Raw genomic sequence first — 26190 nt, forward strand, 5'->3', positions numbered from 1 at the left:
TATTTCTTGATTATTCCTCAAGGTACGTAAATTTTAAAGCTGGCTGATCTCATCCACCAGGTGTGGATTTTTTGAGTTTTACTGTCACAAGTCAATCTTATTTTCCAGTTCCCATGTGACACACGTCATTTCTCCTTTTTGTGCTGACAATGGCATCATGCTCATTCAAATCTATCAATGAAAAATTAAGAGCTTTAAGATTAATTACACAGTAAATGTTACACAGGAGCAGAATTATAATGTAAAAATCCTGGATTATTTAATCAATTTTACTGTTTTCACATTCAAGGGAGGAACAAGGAATCCAAAAACTGATGTCGGGGAATTCTCTGACCTTCTTGAAAGTTCTTTGCTTTGCAAATAGGTGAGCAACAACAGGATCTGGCAGGCTGACGAGGCCAGAGTTGCTGGTCTCTGAGGTTGAAGCAATTTGGAAGCTGCTTCTGATGAAGGCCAACAAGCCCTTAGGACCAAGTGGCAAGCCATAGAGAGAGGATTCGGCAGATGCTGTGGACTCAGGCATCGAAGAGGAATCCTGCCTGAGAAGAGAACGAGGCCGAAGTATCAGAATAAGACAATAGGGCAGATCCTTCAAACAACCGTGGGCACTCTGGTCCCAACACAGTGGCCTCTGTCCCCTGTCCTACCTTAGAGCTGGCTCCATATGGTACAGGAGACTCTGAACTTCTACGAGTTTTTTCTAACTAGAAAGAAAGTGTTGGTCTACAGATGAATCCCGTTCCTGGATGACGCCTGGGTGGAGAGTTCAGCTTGCCCCACTTTCTTGTCGCAGGAAGCAAGCTGCCACAAAAACCCTTTAGAAGAGTGATTCTTTTTCTAATGGTTAGCAAAAGAACCCTTTTTTCAAGTGAATTTTTTTTGTGGAATGTCAAATATATAAAAATAGTTGAAAGCATATCAGCCCTGAACAGCCCAGAGCCCAAACACAAGGCCTCCCCACTGTGCCCCACCCCCACAGCGGCCTCTGTGGCCCCTCCGTGCAGCTTTTGGGGCTGGTGGGACACGGTGTGAAAGCCACTGCTTCAGAATACCAGGCAGTCTGCCTGTGAAAGCCTGAAAGCGTGAATTCAGGCAAATGTGCAAAATAAAAACCACGCATCAGGCCGATGACTTAAAAAGCCTATCAGAGTTGAATCAACTGGTCCCTGGGATCCCCTAAGAGTCAAAGGCACTCTGGAATCCTACCACATCAGCAGTCTGCTGCTGGAAATATTCGTATTGGAAAGGCCCCTAAGAGGCCGTGCACTGCCATAGAACATGTCACTTGGAATCCTAAACCCCGAATTTGAGTCACAATTCTGCTACTTGTTAGCTGGGTAACCCTGAGAAAACGTCTTAAACTCTCTGAGCCTTGACTTTCTCATCAGCAAGAAAAGGATAGTAGGTTTCTTGCTCACTTTACAAGGTCATGAGCATCAAATGAAAGAATTCATTAAGGGGCGCATTAACTGTAAAGCTCTGTATGCAAGAAAGCTGTTGACGTTATAAAAATCTGCCGTGTCTGTTGTGTCCCTCACTGACTCTGCAAATTTTTATTGAACAATCCTCCAGCTACTGTGAGACCAATAAATTGAGCTGATTGGATGTGACTTCTCTGTCTCCCACTGAACAAGGCGACAGTAAAGAGTAGCAACCCACTCTCATGTGCAGAATGGGACCCGCACTGCTGTGAGGCCTCCTCCCCACTTCCCACCAGGGTCCCTGACCTGCTAGTGCAGCTTTCTCTCGGGAGAGTCCACTCCTATGAGTCACAGCTACGCTCACTGTTATCTCCCCCACATCCTCCCCTGAGGTTCCCTGGGCCCCACATCCACGCAGAAAATTCAGAGGCAGCAGATCTAGTCATCCCATGACAGACAGACCCAACTTTCACCATCACCAAGATTCTGGCAGCACCACCCGACAGAACTTTCTGCAATGATAGAAATGGTCTATATGTGAACTGTTTAGTAGGTAGCCACTATCCACATGTGCCTATTGACCCCTTGAAATGTGACTAGTATACTTGAGGAATTAATGTAATTAGTTTAATTTAAATAGCCACAATTGGCTAGCAGACAGCACAGATCTAGAGGAATGAAATGGAGGTCAAGCCTGATCTTTTCAGTGAAATACAGGAAAACATAAGGTATGTGCATCCATGTCATTTTCAAATACAAGAACATTTTTAAATAGATAAACAATGGTGTTCCCAAGTTCATATGATCTTGTGAAGAGCAGATTGAGTTTCCTGTGGTGCTTCTGCTACTTATTGAAAGTTGTGAGCAGAAGCCAATGTCAGACGAGAAGACTGCACATGCATTCATGGGACTTAGCACTGGGATCAAAGAAAACTTACAATAAAATTAGTCTGACACCTATTAATAATGTGCATAATAGCTATGGTGCATGCAGTAATTAGTTATAAAGGGTAAGTCATTCTCATAAATTGCTAAAATTAGCATAAGTTTTATACTGCTTGTTCTCTTGTATTAACAAATTAGACCAAGATTTCCAGCTTTCCTGAATTCTTTGTAAGTGTTCGTACACAGCCCATCCCCAGCATCATTAAAAAATCAGAATCCTGGCTCCAAAGCTAACGCTATGTGTTGTTCTGTCTCAGTGTTTTTCCCCCACCTAATACAACCCAGGGGTGAGGTGTTTGGTGCTCTCGGCCATATTGCCAAGTTCTCTCTGTCCCACCCTTGAGATAATGCTGAGAAGAGCAATTTTCAGTGCTCCCTTCTTTAAGTTTCTGCCCTGGAGGGCCTGTGGTGAAACTCTAAGGCAAATTTGGATGGACAATTCTACCTGATCACCATGCATCAAAGAAAGGGGAAGGGAGAGGAGAGGAGAAGGTAAGAAGGCCAGGCAGGAAGTCAGACACTCAGCAAAGGTAGCCATTTGGAGCAGCCAGAGAAAGAGTTGCAGATAGACTCTGAGTAATGGACAGATGGCAGTTTGGGGCAGAGGGAAGAGCATGGAGTAAAAGAAGACAGTATAGCGGTTAGATGAGAGGACCCACACTCTTGCAGAAGGGACCCTGGTCCTGAAGCAACACCTGACAGAAGCCTTAGGCAATATGCTTAGCAGTCCTTGGAAATACGCTTCTAGTGGCTCTGGCTCTGACACAGCCTTCACATTAGAGAACAAAATAGCTAGCATCACTGCAGTCATTGATGTGTTGGGAGACTGGAGGAAGCACAGGAGGCAATAAGTACCTGAAAGTAAGCAGAGAGGTTAGGGTGAGGGGCAAGGCTGGAAAGCCCAAGGCAAAGAAAGATCATGGTTTCTCTTAGCTGGGAAAACTGCAGAAATCCCGCCACATTTGTAGGAAATACCAATTCCCATGGCAAGTGTTGGGTTATAGATACCTCAAGTCGAACCTGGGTGAGCTGACCAGCAGATTACCCACTTTCCAGGTTAGGGAGGCCGGGGCTGGGAAGGGAGCTAAATAGTGCATCTTCCTCACCAGATTTTCTACACAAAGGGTCCACACATTATCCCGCTCAAGCTATGCTTTTTCTAAGATGGAAGCTGTCAAGTTCTGGTTTATTATCCAAGGTCCAAAAAAATAGACGAGGAGGAGTTCAGGAATGCTTGTACTAACCACAATCCTTTCTCTCCAAGGACCCTCTCTATGTTTAGTTTTCACTTTGACTCTGAAATAAAATACCAGCAACAACAAAACACATTTATTGAAGAATTTGTACAAGCTGCACTAAAGGTTGGCACCCCTCCTCAGTCTCTCTGTCCCTCTGTCTCCCAGTCCCCTGCGTGACTACCATACAGCCCTTGACATCTCCATCCACAGAGCCAGCTCAGGTGGGAACTAGCATTTCTTGGTCTCATCTTAAACTCACTGGGGGGAGAATTACCTAGCCCAGATTGAGTTAGAAATATACCTTGGTTGAATCAATGGATACCAGAAACTCAGGTACTTATAAAACAAAGGTAAATAGTGGCAGCCCAGCTGAGGGAGAAGGAAGGTGACAGTTAGAGAAGAGAGATGTGAGCTGGACAGACACTTGGAAACGTGTTTGCTGCGGGGCAATACTTCAGTGCTGTCTGTCGGCATTGACTTTCTTTGACCTTGGGGAAGAGTGGTCATCACCGGAAATGGGGAAAACGCTGAAACAGGGGCTGGCGTAACTTCTAGCTTCTGCAGGGTTTGACCTAAGACTGCCTTGATTACCTCCAACTGACCAAGACGAATAAAGCTGTGTGTGATGAGGAAACTGGCTCTGCCTGCTCACAGGGACACAGGGACGTAGAGTCACAAGCTCTTTGAGAAGGTGCTACTTTCAATTGCTCTGAAGCTAAGGGATCCCTTGGAAGGGAGATGCTACTGATACTAAAGCCCTTGAGCTGAGAGATTATTGTGCTCCCTTCTCTTCAGGGCATCTGAGAAAACCTGGTGGGAGGAAGTAGCTTAGAAGGCAGCATGTGGGGCAACTGTTCTAGAGATTATACAGGGGGAGGATGAGCCTATGACCTACCACCCGATCTACCGTTAAATCCTGTCCTAGCAAGAGGTGATTAAATAACGACAATGTCTTTTGCAATTAGTATAATTAGTTACCTCTATTAGTCTTCAGCAGAGAAAGTAAGGATCAAAGACCAGGATATTAGGGTCACCTTTGGCAGCTGCTGATTGAAAGCCATTCTGAGCTGTGTCTGTGATGGTGAACTCCTTATGACTAAGAAGAAGACACCAGTACAGAAATCTTTCTGTGGAAAAACTTTAAATAAAGAACAGCCTTATCTCCTAGGAAACCAATTCACTCCTCCTCATTCTCTGTTCAAAAAGATGGCCAGCTTTCCCTTTTCCCATCCCCAGCCCCATCGCTATTTCCTTCTTTAAAATCTCACAGTCAGACGAAGCAAGCAGGCATTTTAGATGAGTATATATTTTTTTAAGCTGAATTGTATCTAGCCAAGGTCCTACACCATTTCCAAATTCAGAATCCATTTAAAAAGATATTTGGGATGTGGAATTACAGGTAGCTGCTGAATAATTGCTTACATGTGACAAGGAATGTAGGCTAGAAATCAGAACACAGCTGGAACCTACTATATAAACCTGTCTTCCATGGGGTAGAATTTAGTAAATGGTATCTCTATTACAAGGGGTCTGGTTCCTTATACAGCTTGTAAGCAATTTCACTGATGCTATGTCTCAAGGCACAGTACCTTATAGAAGTAACTTATACAGTGCCTTATAGAAGCTTTCACCTACTCATTTATTCCTTGCGAATGGAGCACCTCCTATAAGTCAAACACTAGGTAGGGCACTAGTGGGATAAAGGTAAAGAAGAAAGAGTTAAGGAGCTCAAAGTGTAATAGAGGAGGCAGGCACATAAATGAATATTGCAGCTACTAAATAAAGAAGCAAGTGCAAGGCACAGTGCTGGTACAAGAGAGGCTCAGTTCTACTGGGATAATTAAGGAAACTTCACAGAAGAGGAAATTGGGGTCTTAAGAAAAAATATAAATTTGCCAAGAAGGTTGCTGTGGGAGGGTAGGAGGACTTCCAGACCTGGGAAACAGCATATGCAAAGGAATTGAGCCAGGAAACTGTAAAGTGTGGTCATGAAACCGAGTAAGTAATTCAATCAGGTTGGCACTGAGGAAGAAAGGGGAGTGGAGAGAGGTGCTTGGAGAAGTAGGAAGGCACTGGCTCGTGAAGGATGTGGGTTGTCATGGTTGAGCAGTTTGGATTTCGATCCCACCAGTGGTGGAGGGGAGGGTACCAGATTACCTGTGGTCCTCAGAGCCATTCCCACTCCTGTACCACAAGAGTTGGAAATCTTGGAATATATTTCCCAGATCTCTTGTCAGCAGCTTTCCAGTTTAAAGTTCACCAATTTAGAATCCTGCCAAATTTCAGAAGGCAGAAGGAAACCAAAGGCCACGGTTACTCCTCCGATAGTGGCAGGCAAATGTGGGCGCTGCAGCAGACGTGAGGTTGTTCTCAGTGTTCTGCCATGTGTGAAGTACCCACTTTGGTGCTACAGACAGCTGTGAATTTCGGCAGTGGTTTTCTGAAGTCCTTCAGCAGGGCAGCAATAGCTGCTTCCTCGTCCCCGGAAAGCTTACTATCACACGGTAGGCCTACTAGCAAACTTCAGAGCCACCGACAACCTTCTCTGATCTACAGCCCTACAATTTTTCCAATGTTTTAAAAGCACCATTTAGCAGTATTAAATCTATCCCTGCTTAAAGTACTTCGTGTGGTTTCTGTTTCCCTGATCCAAACCCCGACTGGGGCATTTTAGAAGATGACCCTCGTGGCTTTGTGAAGAAAGAACTGAATGGGGAGAGACCAGGGGCAGGGAGATCAATGGATGGATTATCTCAATAATACAAAGGAGAGATGATGAAGCTCAAAATTAGGACAGTGTCAGTAGAAATAGAGGAGGAGAATGACTTTAACAACATTTAGGACATGTGAGCACTTGGATGGAGGAGAAAGGAGTTTAGGAAGGCTCCCAGACTTCTGGTCTAGGTGACCGTACTGATGGTGGAAAAGACAGAATACAAGACAGGGAACAGGAGGAGACGGAGAGTAGGTGGATATTACAGACAATGCGTTCAATTTGGAATGTACTAAATTTGTGATCTAGATATTAGGTAAGCTATTGGGTAAACAAAGCTGGGGGTGAGGGGATTTAGGCTGAAGGTATTTATTTTGTAGACCAGGAGCGTAGAAATGGTCATTAAACCATGAGAGTGAGCGAAATTGATTAGGGAAAGCGTGTGGCATGAAAAAACCCACAAAGTAAAGGACTGATCTCCAGAAAACATCAACACTTAAGGGCAAACACTAGAAGAGAATCCAGCAAAAGAAACCAAGAAGGAGTAACCGGAGAGGTAGAAGAATCCAGACAGTATAGAGTTAAGCAGGAGGAGGTCATCTGAAGTCACGGGTAAAGACCTGAAGACAACATAAATCGTAACTGATGGACGACATCGACTTAAAAATAAAGGAAGGACTTAACTGCCTACTTACATTCATTCAAATGTTATTCCTTGCTACTTTTACCCATGGGTACGGTTTCACGCAAGGCAAAAGTGGAGGGATGTTCTGTGGTTCTTTGCAGCTTCACCTTCTCACTAGGTTTTTTCTCCTCTCTGTCTTCCTCTTTCATCCTAAAGGCAATTTTCTCTTTCCTCACTGCTTCATCCTCTCATTTCATTCCCCGTGCTCTTCTCAGGATAGAGCTATGCATTTCTGCCTTTACAGACAACAGTTCCTGGTCACATCTTCCAGATACCCAATCTGCATTCCTTTCGCCAGGCAATCTGATCACAGCCTTGTGGACTCTATGCCCCTGCAAGCTTGGCTTGTGGCCACTCAGAGACCCATGGGTTCAAAAACTGGTAAACAGACCTCTAGGGCTATGTTGAAATCAATTTAATTGGTCATGACCAGACTATCTTTTAAATGAAATATATAAGCGTAAAATAGAATAGAAAATACAAGCATATGTTACTGGTAGCAAAGATAGATATTTCATAAAACATTTGTTTCAGTGATAGGTCATGTGTGTGTGTTTTGGTTTTATGCATAGTATTTGTGATGAGTCACAAAGTAAAATAATGGAGCAAAGTCTCATAAGTGTAACATGACAAAGAACTACCGAGGAGCACTGAGTTCTAGCTTAGTTAGTATTTACAAATGGATGAGGTCTCAAGTGCAGGTGGTTCATTTGGAAAGTGATCCCAGGAAGCGAAAGTGAAGGAGAAGGGAAAGAGAGACAAGGAAGGGCAAAAAGCCGCTAAAGTTTGCAATAATGTGCTGGTTACCACTGTGGGCAACTGGGTCTCCCTTGTGGGGGACACTCTGAGAAACCATGTAGAATGTGCCTCAGAATTGTGCCACTAGAGCAGAGGCCGGTAAACATTTTCTGTAAAGGGTCAGATATGAAATATTTTCCTCTTTGCAGGCTGTGCAGTCTCTGTTGTACCTACTTAACTCTACCGTTGTAGCACGAAAGTAGCCACGGACGATATGTAAATGAACAAGCATGCTTGTGTTCCAATAAAACGTATTTACAAACACAGATGGGCTGCATTTGGCCCACGAGCTGAAGTTTGTCAGCCCCTGTGCTAGAGCATTGGGAGGCTGGGGCATTCCTTTTTCCACCAGTTCCTACGTCCAATGGTTGAGAATTGTCCTAAGGAGTGAAAACCTTGCCTCCATTTCTGGGTGTACATAGACACTGAGAAAGCAGCACAAATGGATGTGCAGTGTGTTTGGCTGGCAAGGAGACATGGAAGCGTGCTGGAGTCAGAAGGACTAAGGGGACAAGGTGAAGTGCATCCCAGATGCGCTAAGGGACGAATGGAGGTTGCGAAATCCTGAAGAGTGTATTCACCTTCTCACGTATGTGCTGAAATGACCTCACGAGGCTCTCCTATGTCCTCACTCATCCTGCCCATACCACCTTTTTCTCTGGAAACACTAAAACCTTGTGTTTTTATATTCATCATGACCCACTCCCCAAGGAAATTGCTGTGCTTTAGAAAAGTTCTTTTGTTTTCCTCCTTCAAAGTTAACTGTGTGCTCAGCCCTCATACCTAGCTTGGCACACACTCTACCATTTCAAATCATTTTCTCTTAAAACTGTCCACACAGAGGAATCTCACCTAATTATTCTTACACAGTCTAAAAGACACAGTCTTTCTTATGCTTTTAAGCTCATTTTCTTTTCCACACGCTTTCCTTTTTTCCCCAAATGGATACATCCAACTACTTTCCTCTTGGGTGTTTTAATTTCACACATTTTTGTACACTTAGAAAGACCATAGATTGCACTACATTCACTGGCAAATCATCAAAAAGCATTTAGATGAAAGAAAATGTTCATAAAAACATATCTTTTGTAGCAACCTAAGCCTGAGATCATTCCTTGTTTTAAACCACATAACTGGAGGAGAGGAGGAAAACAAGACTTCACAATTTGAGTTCTTTTTAGTGACTTTTCATTTTATATAGCATTTTCACAGCTCACAGAACACTTTCTCATGAAAGTCGTGTGATTTACATATTTCCCTGTCTGGTCTATGAGGAAACTGAGGCTTGGAGGTACAGTGCTTTGTAAAATTTGCAGAGAAAGTCAGTAATGAGACTGGTCTATGATCCAATCCCCCTTTATCTCAACGCAGTATGCTTTTGGATGTGCATTATTCACAACTGTCCTGTGAATTACCAGAATTATAAGGGTCATTGTTTGGCCACTAACTTCTCACAGGGACGTTATGACACCATGCCATTCAACTTTCTCCAAGGCTGGATATTGGCTCTAAATGCTTGAATGTTTTCTTTTTGTTTTAATGCCAGTAGGTTCCAAGCATGGTAGATTATTAGCAAAGATGGCTACAATAGTTTCTTATCCCCACATGCTCATGACTTTGCCATTCTTCCTATTGAGAGAAAGAGTTTATCTCCCCTATTCTTGAGTCTGGGCTGACCTTGTGACTTGCTGTGAATGGTAGAATGCAGCGATGTGACATAGTAGAACTTCCAAGCTCAGGCCTCAAGAGCTCTTATAATGCGGTGATCTATGTGAGGGAGCCTGGCTCTCCTGCCTGAGGAGGAAGAACCACGGGGAAAAGGGCCCAGCCAAAGCCAACACCAAATGGTAGGTAAGTGAGTGAAGCCACCTGGGACTATCCAGCCCCCATTCAAGCCTGCAGGTGACTGAGCCCCATGGGTGACTCTAGGTGATGCCAGTAGAAGAACTGCTCAGCTAAACTCATCCCAAATCGCTGACCCACACAATGATGAGCAAATAAAAACAGTGTTGCTTTAAGCCACAAAATTTGGGGGTGATTTTTTATGCAGCAATACATAACTGATACACCAGTGATGAAGGGTTTCGTGGCTCATTATTTTGTGGAAATAGTGGAGATTTCCCAAAGATCTGAAGCATCTTTAATGCCTCAGAGAATGATGAGTTTCCCTCCACGTTTAAGGAATGCTATCTCAATTCCCCAGGCCTGTTGCAGAGTAATAGGACGTTAATAAATAAGCAGTATAAATGTATTATATTAACTTCTCACAGAGCTGCTCGAGCTCTCCAGAGGCATGATTTCTGGCAGCCATCTTTCTGTTCCTTGACTCTGCCCCAGTAGCCATAACTAATTAGTCTAAAAATGGACACCTAGTACAAGGCAGACAATTAAGAGTCTGTCGATGGTGAATAGGAAATAGTGAACAGAGACCCAGAGGCTGGAAATCTTTGAGAACTGGGTCTGTTTAACAGTGGGGCTCTAAAAGGAAGGCTTTTACTACTCTGAGGTCCCCAGAGCCACACTGGTCCCCACCTTTCCTGACGAGTAAGTGTTCAACTCTTCATTAGACTCTGACATATTCTAGTATTCATCCAAGAAATCCCCTTTCCCACATAAGCTACTTGAGTTGGTTTTTGTTCCTGGGTGCTAAAAAAACCTGAATTAATGCAGGCCCCATTCCCAGCTGTGGCTGCATAGAAGCCCGAGGTTGGCTCCTAAGGGTTCCTCGGGGGTCACTGGCCCCTTCCTGTTCTTCTATTGTGCAGAGGCCAGAAGGAAGCAGCTGCCCAGGAAGATAATCTCATTTTACAGTAGATCAGGGAAGCCAGTACCTTAAATTTCTTCATGGTTCCACTACTGCCCAGATCAGTGCTAACATCAGATAGAAGCAAGTCTCTGTCAATAACGATTTCACTGATGAAAGCTCGCCTGTCCCTACTGCCCCACGCACTCATCACGTGGGCATCAACTCTGTGCTGTCAGGATCAGCATTGGTGGTGGCAGTAGGAGGAAGAAAGTACAGATGATGGTTCCTATAAATGATTTCTCAGGAAGCTGGGTATTTGGTGGTCTGTGGCACCAAGTACAAGGTCTTTTCTCCACTGCCCACCAGGGTAGCTTTGGCCATTATATAACGTTGTTCCCCATGACATCAAAAATCTATACTCCTCTACAAATTACTACAATATCCTAACATGAGAAACCTTAGTTAAAAGTGCTGGAATCTTACATAATTACCACAATTCAGGACTCAGAAAAAAGACTGCAGGTAACAAAGTCATTTTCTATTATATTTGTACAGGGAAAGGTGAATGCTGCTGAACAGCTCCTGAGGGCATCTTGTTTTCAGTAAGAGCTCACACAGTCACATGGCTAAATTCCATCTATTTCATTCAGGACAAGTCTGGGAATTGATTCGGTTTTGTTACTGAAAAGGGAAAATGATCTTAGTTAAACGTCCAGCAAATGAGGGCTACAGAACTTTACAAGGTCATAAGTCTTGCAAAGGGTCAATGAAGGATAAAAGTAAGTGTCCCACTGCCAGATGTCATCGTGCTTGGGTCTCTTTTTGCCTCTCTGAAAAATAGGAACAAGGCCTTTGAATGAATTTAAATCTAAGGAAGTTGATGTCTTTTAGTAAACCGTTTCAGGTTGTGGCCTACGGATTGATGGTGAACATTCACCTTTGGATGGAAGCAAAATCCCTGGGTCTGATCATATTAGAATTTCTTCCTCCATTTTCAGAAACCAGAGAGTTGAGTTTTCCACAAAAGTTATTGGCCTAAAGAAACAAATCAATGTATTCCAATTTCTTGTGAAACAGAAAAAGGAGAAAAGGATCAGAATTATACAAATGTAAAAATGGAGATGGCCTCTTAATCCCGCTCTATAAATCTTAAAGTTTACAAGAAATTTCGTGAAACTGAATAAAAACTTGCATAGGTTTGAGTTTTAGGGATTCTAAAAAGAACACCCTGCTTATGCAAAATCTCTATTCAAGTTAAAAAAACAAAATCTAACAAAAATTCCTTAATCTAAAACCCTCCCTTTAGCCACACTCATTAAAGTTGAACCATTTCCTTAGAAAGGAGCAATTGCATACTGATATCAGAACCTTGTGTATAAAGTACATAAATGTTTTTGCCTAAGTATCACAGGCAAAGAGTACATTGATACCAGAAATATTCCAAGAAAGGAGTGAATTTGGTCAGTGGCAATTTCCACTGTTTCAACAACCTGTGTTCATGACCTAAGAATCATTTTTCTTTCATTTATTCATTCATTCACTCACTCCTTTACTCATTCATTTATTCAAAAACATTTACTGGTGGCTGTAGTATACCAGGCAATGTGCTAAGAACTAGGGCTGAAGAGAATTAAAATACAGTTCCTGTCCTCAATAAGCTTACACTCTAATCTTGGAAACTTTCCAGTCTTTTATCCCCTACATCCAATCGTGAAAATTAGTGTAAATGTCTTTTCTTTCCAACCCTTCCTTGCCTCCACCAAGACTAAGGTCATTACTTGATGGCTGAATGATTAAAGTTGTTTTCTAGTTGGAATACCCACATCTAGCCTCTTTTTCTCCACAAATTCTTCACATCACTGCCTCACTCACCTTCCGAGATGACTGCTTTGGCCATGTCACACCCCCATACAAATATCTTCAGCAGCTTCCCATTTTCCCCAGAAAAAAGATAAATTCCACAACTCAACTGTTATTATTGGGATTACTAATAATTACTACCATTTATTGAGGGTTGACTATGTGCCAGGCAATGTGCTAAGGATTTTTATATCTGTTATCTCATTTACTCCTCATGACAACCATTCAAGGCTAGAATTAGCATCATTTTATAAGAGAGAAAAATGATGCTAAGAGGTGATCACTAACTTTCCCAAGGTCACACAGATAGTGGGTATCAGACTGACTCCAAAGCCCATGGTCTTAACCACTATACTGAACTCCCATTCTGCTCTGGGGTCAATCTCCATCCTGTGCAAGCCTGCCTCTGCGTCCCCCATGTGGTACATCCTTCGCTTTCTCTATGCCTTTCAAGTCCTACTCATACAGATTCAAAGCCCAATTTCCATCCCCTCTTCTCTGTGAACTCTTCCTAAACCACGCTAGCACGCGTGGATCTCCTCATCTTCTGAGGTCCTATAGCACTTATTTTCTCTACCACTCATTGGGCACTGAGAGATGTCCCATACCATATTTTATAGAAATATCTCATATGTCTCAGGCACAACAATGAAAATCCCTTGAGAGCATGTAGTCCTCAAGATATCTAATAAATAGCTGTTGGTTTTGTGGTGCTATGCATTAATAGGCACTCAATAAATTGTTGTGTGAGTAAATGAAGAGCTTAGACATTAAAACAATGAGGGAAGTCTGTCACTAACGAGTGATTATGATGCATATATTGCTCTCTTGCCACGATTGGTGAAAAGGGATCAAGTCAGAGGTGCTGTATCTCACTGTCCCGGCATGCCATAAAGAACAAAATCTCCCAGGGAGTTCCAAGGCTTCCCCAAGTCATGCCTGAGTAGTCAGACCAAGGAACATTCTGAAAAATCTCTGCTCTAATCCTCAATTTGCGTAAGATCAATGTAGAAGCTTAGCCCCAGAATTTTACCAAGCTCCAGGGTAAAAATGATGGACTTCCCAAACATTTGGCAGCAACGTGGTCTGGCTAAGTCTGGGTGGTATGGATGCTGAGGATTCCCACCCTCTCCTCAAACTGCAGGAAATGGTTTGAATTACAGCTACAATCGAAGTCACTTGGAGGCCTCTAGGGACCACAGAGCTCCACAGCTCACTAGCCGTGTCCTTCCACAGACTCCCTTCCTCACCCCATACATGGCAGGAAGTGGTGACCACCTTACAAGTCATACCTGGAGATCGGCCAGAGAGAGCTTGCCAATTGGATAGTAATCCCCAGTAGAAAAGCCTGGCTGGAGGCAAGACCCAACCAACTGCCCAATACTGTTTTAATCTCTGGGAATTAGTGGCAGAGCAGGGTCTGTGTCTTCACTTCTTCACTAAGAATGAGATGGCATGTGACTTGACCATGGAAGATTCTGTGCAGAGCCTTGGATGCCTTAGAGTAAGCATCACACTTTCTGAGGAAGGGAAGAAACAGAGGAGCTTGAGGTGTGTTGGAGACACATTCTCTGGAAGGGAACTGATAATAATGTGTTACATTGGGTATTAGCCTTTTCCGTTTTTTAAGTGGTTTCATGAATTCTCATATAGCTTCAGCCTCTCCTCAACCCTAGGAGATGCTCGGGCAGCTGTACGCATCCTCCATTTTACGTATGCGGGAAGAACAGCCCAGAGCCTTGTTGGAGCCCCCCGCAGCTAGCGATGGGCTGTGCTGGGGCTGGACCCTCTCCACGTCTCCCGCTTCCTCCAGCAGCAGCAGGCCCATCTCAGCATGCCGTTCTTTCCCAAAACTGAAGGAACTGGAATATTGATTTGGTTGGCTTTGCCTTTTTTTTTTTTTTTTTTTTTGCTTCAAATCCTGTTTTGAGTTTGTTCACTTTCTATCCCTTCCTTCCCCGCCTCATATTCTTCCCTCTCCCTCCCTCCCACCCCCAGACTCTCGGAGCTTGTTTCAGATGCTGCTTCCCCGGCGGCTTTGGCTGCAAACCTTCCAGCTTCACAGCCAGCATTTGGAGCTCACAGATTACAGAGCTGTGTCCTCAGGCTGCCTGTTGCTTCTTCTCAGGGTTGGATCAAGATTTCTTTTTAATGGAGGAGGGATGTTAGAGAGGGAGAGGGGAAGAAGCGAACAATTACAGAATTAGCAGCAATTGGTGCTCACCTAATAACCCCACTAAGCCCCCAAATCATCTCAGTCTAACTCTTCAGGTTTGTGATGGACAAGTTAGAGACATTTTAGGGGCAAATGCCCCGGGGTAAAATGCTTTCAATGTTACAGTATTTTGATTTACCTGACTGGTCAACATCTTGGCATGTAATAATCAAAAAGATTATAAACAGAATTCTCAAGTTACTCCCCTCGTTTACTGCCGGGTTGTGAGTATGAGACATGGGAGAGGAGGCGAGAGGGGCCGGGAGCTGTCACTAGGCCTCTCTACCTACCACTAAATCCCCCTTTCCATACAAAGCACAAATAAGCGGCCAAAAGGGAGCGAGGAAAAATCTGAAGGCTAAATTGTCATTCTGTTCAGAGGGAAAAGAATCCTGAACTTGTCAAAGGGAACGTTCTCCTCTGGTCCTCTCTTTCTTCCGCAGCAAAATGTTCCGACAACTCTCACCATGACATACACTTTCACTGAGTTTCTCAAGGGGAAACAGCAGCCCGGGCCTCCTGCGCTTCACCAGCAATAACGATTTTACCAGCTGAAAGGAGCGTTGCTGTGGAATCCAACTCTTGCTGTCAGGCTAATAAGAGAAAAGATTCACTGTTGTGAATCAAGTAAATAAACATGCCTGGGAAACACTATGGCAGCAGATAACACTGAGAGAAAAAATGAGAATTGGTACTATTTTTAGTGCTAGCTTTCTGATTATAATCGTACTTGAAGAGCAACTAGCATGAACAATATAAAAGCAAAGATAATTTCAGATCCTGAGCTGGCTGCACAGTTCTTAGATTATTTGAAATGCAATGTGATCTACAGTCATTTTTCAACAGTGTGACAAGGAAACTTGGAGATAGCTAAGTAGCTGCTGGGAGGCCCATGGGCAAATGGAAGTTGATTATAGAAAGATTTTTTGCTTTTTAAAAATCTCATATAGTGTTCTCCCTTTCTCCCATTCTCCCTTTCAAATTAACATTTAATGAAGATTTATAATGTACCAGGTACTATGTTAATTGCTCTAATGAGAATTATCCCATTTAATTATCACAACAACCTTTGAGGTAGGTACTATTATTGTTTCCTTCTTATGGAAGCCATACAGCTTGTAAAGATGGAGCTAGAATTGGAACCAGGTCTCTTTGACTCTAGAGCCAAATCATTGTGCTACTGTAGATACGGAAAGAAGATAACTCACTCTTCCACTTTCAGTCCTTTGATGAAAGAAAGAATCATGTCCCACTGCCTGCACTGACCTACACATCCATCACAAAGAACAGGACCCCAGGGCTACTGACGGGACCAGAACTGCCCTAGTAAGCCAGAAAGAAAATAGTGGCTACAGCCTTCCCCACACACCTGGAGCACCTTCCCTTGGGGATCTGCTCAGCCGGGGACTCTCTCCCAAGCTGAGTCTCCGCCGAGTCTTATAGCAGAGCTACTCTCCTCCCTCTCTCCAGATCAGAACACTGAGAAGCTGACACTCAGGTCCAACTTTTAATCACTACTCTTACCATCATCCAAGAAAGCAGAATGGCTCCAAGAGTGACCTCCACAGCTCTACAAAACTCAGTCTCTCCTTCCTTCTCTTGCCCTTGAGATACAAAGAGACTAGGTTCAGACTCACTAAATGTGTGTATGGAAACAACGTTCATTCATATAAACTATACCAAAGGCTGATCTTACAGGATCAATGAAGCAAGGAACAAATTTGCTCTACTTTATGTGATGCTCTGAATGCTAATGTGCATGGCAATATCTACGGATGGAGCTAGACTGTTAACCATTGAAAGTCTTCAGTCCAAAGAAAGATGAGAACGAAATCAAAGTGCAAGCACAGGACTAAGGGCAGATATCCCCATTCTTGGGAAAACACGGCATGCTTGCTGACAGACTACGCGGTCCTGCGATGTAGTGTTACTGATCTCATTTCCAACAGTCTGTGGAAATACTTTTTTCAGAGGGAACTTTATAATGGAACTCAGTGGGAAAATAGTTTTGCCTTTAAGGAAAAGTCTTATACAGGTAACTTGACTAGAAAACATTCGTATCAGTTTAACAGCTTTTTGGTTCCAAGTGACAGAAGATTCAACTCAAACTAGCTTGAGTAAAAAGGGACTTGCTAGCTTCTGCAACAGGACTAGAGCTGGCCTCTGGCATAGACTAAGCCAAGGGTTCAAACTCTGTCACCAGAGCCTTTTCTCTCTCCACACCTGGGTTTTGCTCTCTTTGATGTTGCTTTCATTTTCAGCGGCCACGTGGTCCACTTGAGAAATGGTTGTAAGCAACTTCCATCCTGTGCTCTCCAGAGTTCAAGGGGAGTTTTAAGAATAAATGTTGGTCTATCTTGTTGCAGGTGCTCATCCTTGATCACAACCCTGTGGCTAAGGGGATTGAGTATACCCTTTGGCCAAGTCAACTCACATCCACAAATGCTAAGAGAGGATGAGTGCGTTCCCAATAAAAATTCAAGGAATTATTTCTAAAAGAAGACAGAAAGGAGGCCTAAAATCAACAGAGGTCCTCTACAGCATCTCTTCATAAAACATAAGCACTTATATTCATTTATTAAAATTATTCACTACCAACACATAGAAGATTTAATCATGAGTATGCTTAAGGTTTTTCCCCTCTAATGTAGCATTCCGAGATGGACCTAAAATATTGGCACATATTTTAAAGCTTTATTTACCCATTGGTATAAATAGGCTTGCAAAAATTACATAGGTCTAAAGTTAAAAATTAAGATCAAAGACCAAGATGAAAGAATCTTGTATTTCTATCTCAGATCAGTTCCTAACTCATGTAATGTTATCCCGATAAATTTAAGTAAACTTTCTGTACTATTTTTCTATATTTACAGTTGGTCTTCCTCTCACAAAGGGTGTACCTGAATGTCATATCTCTTCTGTGTGCCCCTCCTGATCCACTCTCTACCGTTCTCCATCCTAATCTCTCTGCTGAGAGACTAAAGGTATGGACTGCATCAACAGGCTCCTTTATCCTCCAGATTCTGGTTGGGTTCAACCAGTGGAGAGACCTGGTGGGAGATCAGAAAAGAAAAGGAGAGTAGGGAGGAAGCTGTGTCCTTCAACCAAAGGTCACAACACCTGTCAAAGAAGTTCTCTCTTCATGACTCTCTCTCTGAAAGTTCCAGTAACTGCTCTCTCCTCTTTCACCTGCAGGCCTGGGGCTGGTAAGGGAGCCCATGGCTCCTGGACCATCCATCATGGTTCCTCTATACCTCTCCCCACTTTTGTAAATAGTCCTTTTACTAAACTCTTCTCTAGTGTTCCTAATTTGAGGGTGTCATATATTTCCTACTCGGACCTTGATTAATATAGTCTGTAAAATTTTGATGGAGGGGGAGCAGAAATGAATAGAAAGGGTGACCAGGGACTACAGATCAAGAAGTACACCTAATTAATTATCTGATAAACAACAAAATACTATAAATGACTCCAACCAATTTGATGTTTGGATTAATTTCCTTTTGCACTTCAATAAATCATTTAAAACTCCCACAGTAGAGATGGAAACTACAAGACTAATGTCAACACTCATTGAAAGTTTTCCACTTCAGAGGGAGTTTTAGCTCATACTTATTCGGAAATCTCTTAGCTACATTTTTGGTGAAACAGATAGGTAAAAGGAATGAAAATGCTTTGGAAAATGCTATGGAAAGTAGAAGATTTTGTTTCTGAACTCTTCCCTTCTACTTGCCTTTTTTACAACAAGCACCATTCACAACATTCATTCCCAACTCAGAGGACATAGCTGTTTCCATCAGAATCATTGATGTTTTTCAGAGTGATTTTTCCCTTTGCCAAAGTTCAAATATGATTGTGACCCCAAAAAGAAGGGCAGTAAGGGAAAGAGAAAGTTCTAGAGTGATAGAAGAAGGGTGAGCTAAAGTGAGAGAATGAGAATATGGGGGATGAGACCATGCATGAGAGGTGGGCACTGAGAGAACCTGATGGCAGATGAGAGTGAGGCACGAAGAAGATGGAAAAGACAAGAGAGGCAGAGGTACTAGATGGTTAGATCACTGGATATTATGCAAGGAGATTAATTTGGTGGGGAGCGGACTGGCAAAGATGTCATAGTTGTGCAGTAACCAGAGAACAACACCTGGAAGCACTTAACCTGCATTCTATTGGAAGCAAGAGCCACTGTCTGGTCTGGTTCTGTGAACACACTCTCAGGTCTGATTTATCCATACTTGTCTGTTGCTTGCCAGATCAAAAGACATTTTCTGTTTATAAACAGAAGGAGTTGGGCTGTCATCTTAGATGGTCTAGTGAACAACAAAAATGGAGTAAAGGGAAGAAATCAGCGGTTACTCTTAAAACCCTCATGCCTTTAATTCGCATCTCTTACCAGTAGCTCACTCTCCCTTTGCCTCAGGCAGGGGAACAGCTTAGAAAGCGCAATAGGTTATGCTCTCGCTGGTCTGCAAACCCTACTGCTGCTGCTTCTTTATTTGTTTGTTTTAAATTATTTTTTAAAGACATTGGTAAGAGAACCAAGGAGGGAAAGAACACATTCCCTTCTTCCTGGCTGTGGACTTTCTTGAGTCTATGATTTTTTTTGTCTGCCCCCATCCATGGCAGCTGCTTTCAGTTGCCCAGTTGATTCTCATTTTAATGAAAACTGTTATCTTCTTCCTATTCCGTTTAGGATAATTCTTGCCCAGGCAAATTATTATAATTAACTTCAATTTAAAAGTGAGAACCCACCTGCAACCATATGTTAAGCCTGCCTTTGGATAAGGAAGTTGGTATTTTCACTTTGTATTGAATGCAGAGGTGTGTAATGGTAAGAGATTTTCAATGGAGATGGTTAAAGAGATTTTCTTCTCTTTGTAAATGATTAATTTCAATTCATCTGTGTCTAAAAGGAAATTGCTTGACTCTCAGAAAAACATTTTCATTAAATAGAACTACCATTGAGCAGACTTGTATCAAGCAGAGTTGGTAGTGATGCAGAGAAATAAAGTAATAGAGACGAGAAAAAATAAGATGCTTTCAGTAGATAGATGAAATGAAACTGAAACATAGAAGGTTCCTGTAGACAACATTTGGCATTTTTTGGCTCCCCAGCATCCTTTCCACTTCCTTTAAAAGCATTCTGAATTTCCTCTGAAAAATCATTTTCTCATCCTCACCCAGAGTTTGGAAGAACTAGACCCTCCCAAACCATGGGCTGCTGTGAATTAAGCCAATCAGCATATCCCATTTCCCTGGCCATAGTGATTTGATTAGGAATCAGAGCCAATGAGATGCTTGCTGGAACTTCCGGGAAGAAGAAAATTCTTTTCTTCAAGAGCTACTTACAGAGATTTTCCCCCCTAGAATGTATAGTTTGAAGATGCAAGATCTAGAACTGCGGCAGCCATTTTGCAATCTGGAAGGAAAATCTAGAGTGGCAGGGAACCCCTATGTATGAAGCTTTTACCTAGGAAGGCAGAGCAATGCTACCACCTCAGTGACAACATTTGAGCCAGTAGATCAAGCTGGTACTACCTCTGGATTTTTCAGTCATGTTTACTCACCTTTATGGCTTAAGCTTATTTGAGTTTTCTGAAACTTGCAACCACGAGAATCCTGGAGGAGTGAGTTCCCTACCTGGACTGAAGCAAGATCAGATGACCCCCCCGTCTGTGATGCAGTAAATAAATACCAGTGCCTGCATTAGTGGGACAGGGTATTAGATCAGGGGTTCATGGGCCTGATTGATCATCTGAATCACTGGGAAACTTGGCAAAAATACGTGTAAAAAGCTGAAGATGAATGATTTTAGGAAATTGGTTTTAAAAAATAGCCAATTTGGGAAAAAGAACTAAGATAAATATAATTAATGAGCTATATCTAAAAGAGGAGAGAGAGAATGTTAGAAGATATAGGCAAATTTTATTCTCTTATTCAATTATTATTTCTTTAGAGTCATTTAAAAACAAAGTACTGTGATAGAACTTGATAGAAGTGATTACAAAGCTGTATAAGACAAAATCCATCCACTCAAGGAATTTTTTTAAGTTGATTAGGGAAACTAAACATGTATGCTTGTAAGTCCATTGCAACTCAGTACAAGAAAAGTGCTGAGAAATTATTTCTATAGTCTTTAACAGCTTACGAAGCATATTCACACTCATTATATCATTTGATTCTCACAACAACCCTTTGAGATAGGCAGTTGCCCTTCCCTATTTGGCATAGATAAAGAAACTGAGACTCAAAATGTCCAAAGATAAATCTAAATGAATGCCACTGTGGCATTATTTGAGAGAGGAGAAAACTAGAAACTGCTTAAATGTCCCTCAGTAGTGGAGTGGCTAAACATATTATGTTCCTCCATACAAGGGGATGGTAGGCAACTGTTCAAAATAATGAGGCCAAGTTCCGTTCAGGGTAAGATGGAGTAAGCACACTCCTCGCTGTTCCCATTAAATTAGGATTGCCAGATTTAGCAAATAAAGGTATGGAATATCTATTTGTATTTGATGTTCAAATAAACAAGGAATTTTTTTAGTATAGGTATGTCCCGTGCAATATTTGAGATAAACTTATACTAAAAAATTATACAGGATGTCTTGTATTTTATCTGCAAGGCTAGACTGAATATAACCGAAACCTTAAGAAATGCATGAAGAAGTTATCTGAAGACTCTGAAAAGTGAACAGCAGCAGGAAGATTGAGGAAAGAGAACTTGAATTATGAATGATCCGGTGATGAATTTCCCAGGTGTTTATTTGTTTCCTTCGTCATCTCCCAGCCTGTACTGAGAAGCAACCCAAATCCCAGAGCTGTGGACTCAGCACAGACAGCAAGAGCTTCAAGAGAAGCTCTCTCTTTCTGGTGTGAAGAGTGAGCAGCGGGGCCCTGTATAGTACAGAGACACTGTATATGTAGACACTATCATGCTGAGTAAGAGAATCCACTCTCAAAATGTCACATACCGGGGCCTCCCCATAGCTGAGTAATTAAGTTCATGCGTTCCGCTTTGGTGGCCTTGGGTTTGCCAGTTTGGATCCTGGGTGCAGACCTACACACAGCTCATCAAGCCATGCTGTAGTGGCATCCCACATAGAAGAACTAGAATGACTTACAACTAGGATGTACAACTATGTACTGGGGCTTTGGGGAGGGGAAAAAAAGGAAGATTGGGAAAATGTTTGTGTGAATGTGTATATCACATGTGTTCATATGTATGTGTTACATGAATATAGAAGTATCTTTTTTTATTTATTTGATTTGATTTATTTATTTTTTGAGAGGAAGATTGACCCTGAGCTAACATCTTTTGCCAATCTTCCTCTTTTTGCTTGAAGAAGATTGTAGCTGTGCCAGTCTTCCTTTATTTTATATGTGGGACGCCACCACAGCATGGCTTGATGAGTGGTGTTTAGGTCTGCACCTGGGACCCAAAACCATGAAGCCCAGGCCGCCAAAGCCAAGCACACAAACTTAACCACTATGCCACTGGGCCAACCCCTCCTGTTTTATTTTTAACGAAAATAGATATAGAAATATTTTTAGGAATCTGAGGCAAAGTCTTAACACAAGCAGAATTGGGGAGGAGTGGGAAATATTATTCATATAAAGTAAATTTTTAAATGATATTGGCTACAACAAACGTATAAAATTTGTAACATTGTTTAAATTAAGATTTGTATGATGAGAGAAACTGAGGCCCAGATAAATTAAGCGTCTTGTTCAAGGTCATACAGTGACGGAATCAAAAGGATTCTAACATATGCCTAATGTGCTTTTCAATAAATGACAGAAAATGAATTCTAAAGAAAGTCAGAAGCAGGAGACTGGGTGTTTGGGAGAGACTCTGTGGAGGAAGAGGCATCTGGGGTCACAGCATAAAGGATGGAAAAAATTTGAAAGGTAGAGATAATGGAAAAGCATTTTTGGTAAAGAGAATATCTTGAGTGTAAGAGCAGGGGTAGGAAAAAAATAAAGCTTGTTCAGTGTTCTCAGTTAATTAGATCGATTATGTAGGTACACATATGGCATTAGTATAAAATAATGCAGAGATGTTACAGGGCATGAAAACTGCAAAAAGACTGTATGGAGTTTGGTAATTAGGAATATGTTAGCAGCCTTTGGAGAAACTTCAGAGGAAAGAAGCCAAAATGCAAGGTTAAAGATGAGAGAATAATGTGCAAATATGATACAGGAATATGTTTTGAATGAGAAAGAAAATGACAGGAGAGTAATTAAAGGGAAAATAGCATCAATGAAAGAATTTGGGCAGGGGGATGTTTATGATAAAGGACAATGGTCGTGTTTTAGACAGAAGGGAATATGGGCAAATGGAAAAGCAGAGAAGAAAAACACAAAAGAAGCAGCACTGATGAAACAAGGGCCAGTAAGGTGGTGAGAGTAGAGGTGAAGGTATTAGCCTTGGAAAAGAGGAGGTACATTTCTGCCTTTGAGACCAAACGGGATTTTTGAAGGCAACAAAGAGAAAATGTAGGGGGTAATGTGGCGGATTGTATTTTCCTCAGGCGGTTGCAACAATATCCACTGTTCCACATGCCCTTCTTGCAATTTGATTTTTGACATTCCTCTCATTGAAAGATAGGGTCTGCGGCCCTTCTCCCCTGGAAGATGGGCAAGATTTGTGACTATTTCAACAGTCGATAGAGTGCAACAGATATGAAAGCCAGGATAAAAGGAAATTCAGCTTCTATCTTGCTTACTGGAACACTCACACTCAAAGGTTTGAACCACCAATCATTTAAGAAGTCTGACAATTTTGAGTCCACCATGCTATGAGAAAGCCAAGCCACATGTAAGTGTTCCCAGTGGCAGTACTTGTCTTTGATCCTCCTACCCTATATCTAACATATGAATAAATGAGTTTTCCAATGATCCCTTATCCTCTGAGTCTTCCCAGCTAAGACCCTCAGATATCATGAAGCAGAGATAAATTATGCTCATTGTACCGTTCTCAAATCCCCGGCTCACAGATAATAAGATGGTTGTTTTACACACTAACTTTGTGGTGATTTATTACGCCACAATAACCAGAATGGATGACCTCGACATATCGGAAAACCACTGTTCTATGTCTAATGGGCTATGAAGCAGGCTGAGGTAGAAGATAGTAAAAGATGAACCGTGGCCTCAAGAAGTTTACAATAAGAAGGCAAAATAAGATATGTATACAACCACCCACCCATATATCACCCTGTATAACCACCCCACAAGGGAGAAAGTTGGCAGTGCTGCTAGTGACAATTTTCTCAAAAGGTTTGCTGCTGAAAGTAAGGAAGGTCAGGGTGGTGTTAGGGTTTTGAGGAGTTACAGTGCTTGGGATAAACTACTATGATGAATGCTCTAGGAAGGCAACAAGACTTGACTGAAAAGATTGTTCAATAGCAATGATGACCCAGCTGGATTTAATAGCGTAGATTTAGAATGGGTCATATCAGCCCAAATGAATCATACCCTCTTGCAGTGTTTAGCAGTTCAGAGGAAAACGCTGGAAATGCAACAGTGGGAAAGATCTGATTTTGATCTGGCATGACAATTACTTTCATATTCCTTAATTCATTTAGCAAACACTTATTGGACAACTGCTATATGCCAGGCACTATACACAACAGAATGAAAAGGGAAGGGGGAAGGATAACTGAGTATAACAGCACACTAAAACAGGCGGGCTTTGAGGAAACGGAATTCTTTTCAGTGGAAATAACATAGACCTGCCTTTTAGTATTTGTGTTAAAAGGAGCACGAAAATTACAAGTAGGAGCAAGCAAGCCTCAGATAAATGAAGGCCCCCTGCATTACTGAGATTCTATAATTAAGTTGGACCTAAAATGAGGTCTGAGGCATGGTAAGTTACAGGGAGCTCGTAATTGAATAGCACCTGAAGTTTGGTGAATTAAACTATAACTTCCTCTTGGTCTGACTTCATCTCTGCTGAGCCATTTAATATCTAGTTAGTTTGAGGACGGACAGTGGATAGCTGTGATTTCAAGAATAGATAGTTACTTCCAAAAAAATGTATTTCAAAGTTTGGCTGGGTTTATTTACAGAGAAACTCACGTGGCCCAGGTAAGGATGGATGTTTCTCATGTTTAGGGTTTAAAAGAATCTTTGGTGCTCTGGAAACTGAGGAGAAGTGTCCTGACATTATCCTTTTCATCAGTTATTTCACAATAATCTCTGCTGTTCTGGGATGTTTATTTCCAGAGCTTCCTGCTGCATAATAGTAACCTTTGGCCCGCATTACGTAATATGTTAACTGAAGATAAATGATGCTCTGTAACCATCAGTCTGTGAGTTGTCTGGTGGCAGGATGCACCAGCCTATCAATCAGCACTGTTTACTAATTATAATAAAACTTACGATTTGTACTTGGTTTTGCTGGAGCCAGGCAGGTTCCTCTTTGACAGTTGAATCTGATCCCACAAATGTAGTGTGTCTCTATGACCCACTCACTACAAGAGACCTGGACCGGGAGCAGTCTTTGGGCTTCCTGGGAATAAGGCGCTTTGCACACACAATGGTGGTGGTTTGAGACCTGGAGACAAAGCATGTGTTATTCAATCTAGCAAGAAGTAGACAAATAAACCTGGACGTGAAATCTCCAGGCACTTTAAATGCATATCATCTTCCTGATATTGTTGTGTTGTATTTTTTGCCTGTACTAAAACTGTTCCATGAGTACAAGTGATTTGATTCCTGTGAGTCTTTTCAGCAATCAGTATTGGAATTCCTAAGGTAATTAATGAACACAGCAGGGAGATAGGAAGGCAAGAAGAAGATCTCTGAAGGGAAAACTCTTTTATTTATTCAGCCTTTATTGAACGTTTACAGTTACAAAAATATCACTAGGCAATTGACAGACAAAAATGACTCAGGCATGACCTTTGATCATAAGATGTTCACATTGTGAGGAAAGACATTCAAACAGAAGATTATAACCACCTGTAATAATTGCTCCAATGGGGGTGTGTAAAAACAACAAGGGAAAGAGTAAATCTTTTTGAGAGAATTTGTTAGGTCTTTGTATTTAAGATTAGTCGTAAAGAACTGGCATGAGTTATCAAGGAGAAGTAAACAAGAAAAAGGCAAAGAAGAAATATATTCCAAGAAATAGGGGTACACTATTATTTATAAATTTTTGTCAATAGAGAGCTATTTAAATGAATTATAATTCTTGTGCAACTAAATACTATATAGCCATTAAAAATAATAAGAAAATTCTCTAGATACTAAAGAAGAAGAATATCAACCACAACATAGTATACATCTCTATACTTCTAGTCCTAGAGGAAGATTATGTCCAAGACATATATCTTGGTCTTTAAAATCAAAACAATGAGGCAGAAAAAATATTTGAAGAAACATTGGTGGTAATTTTCCAAAAATAGATTAAAGACATGAAGCCACAAATTAAGAAGTCTTATAAATACCAAGCAGAATAAATATAAAGAAAATCATACTGAGGAACATAATAAAATTGATAAAAACAAAAAACAAAGAAGAGTCTTAAAAGCAGCCAAAGAAATAAGACTATCTTCAAAGGAATAGC

General features: G+C 41.7%; 1 long non-coding RNA gene across 1 annotated transcript in view; it reads right to left on the reverse strand.

Moving 5' to 3' along the window:
- Nucleotides 1-258: 258 nt before the first annotated feature.
- The window catches only part of LOC138924906 (uncharacterized), a 40844-nt gene continuing 14912 nt past the window's right edge, over nt 259-26190 (reverse strand). Inside the window, exons 3-4 of the long non-coding RNA XR_011440251.1 lie at nt 25002-25176; nt 259-539 (exon numbers count right to left, since the gene is read on the reverse strand). This is a non-coding gene — a long non-coding RNA (uncharacterized lncRNA). The remainder of the gene's footprint in view (nt 540-25001; nt 25177-26190) is intronic.

This window comes from Equus caballus, chromosome 6, assembly GCF_041296265.1.
Source record: "Equus caballus isolate H_3958 breed thoroughbred chromosome 6, TB-T2T, whole genome shotgun sequence".
Taxonomy (NCBI): Eukaryota; Metazoa; Chordata; class Mammalia; order Perissodactyla; family Equidae; genus Equus; species Equus caballus.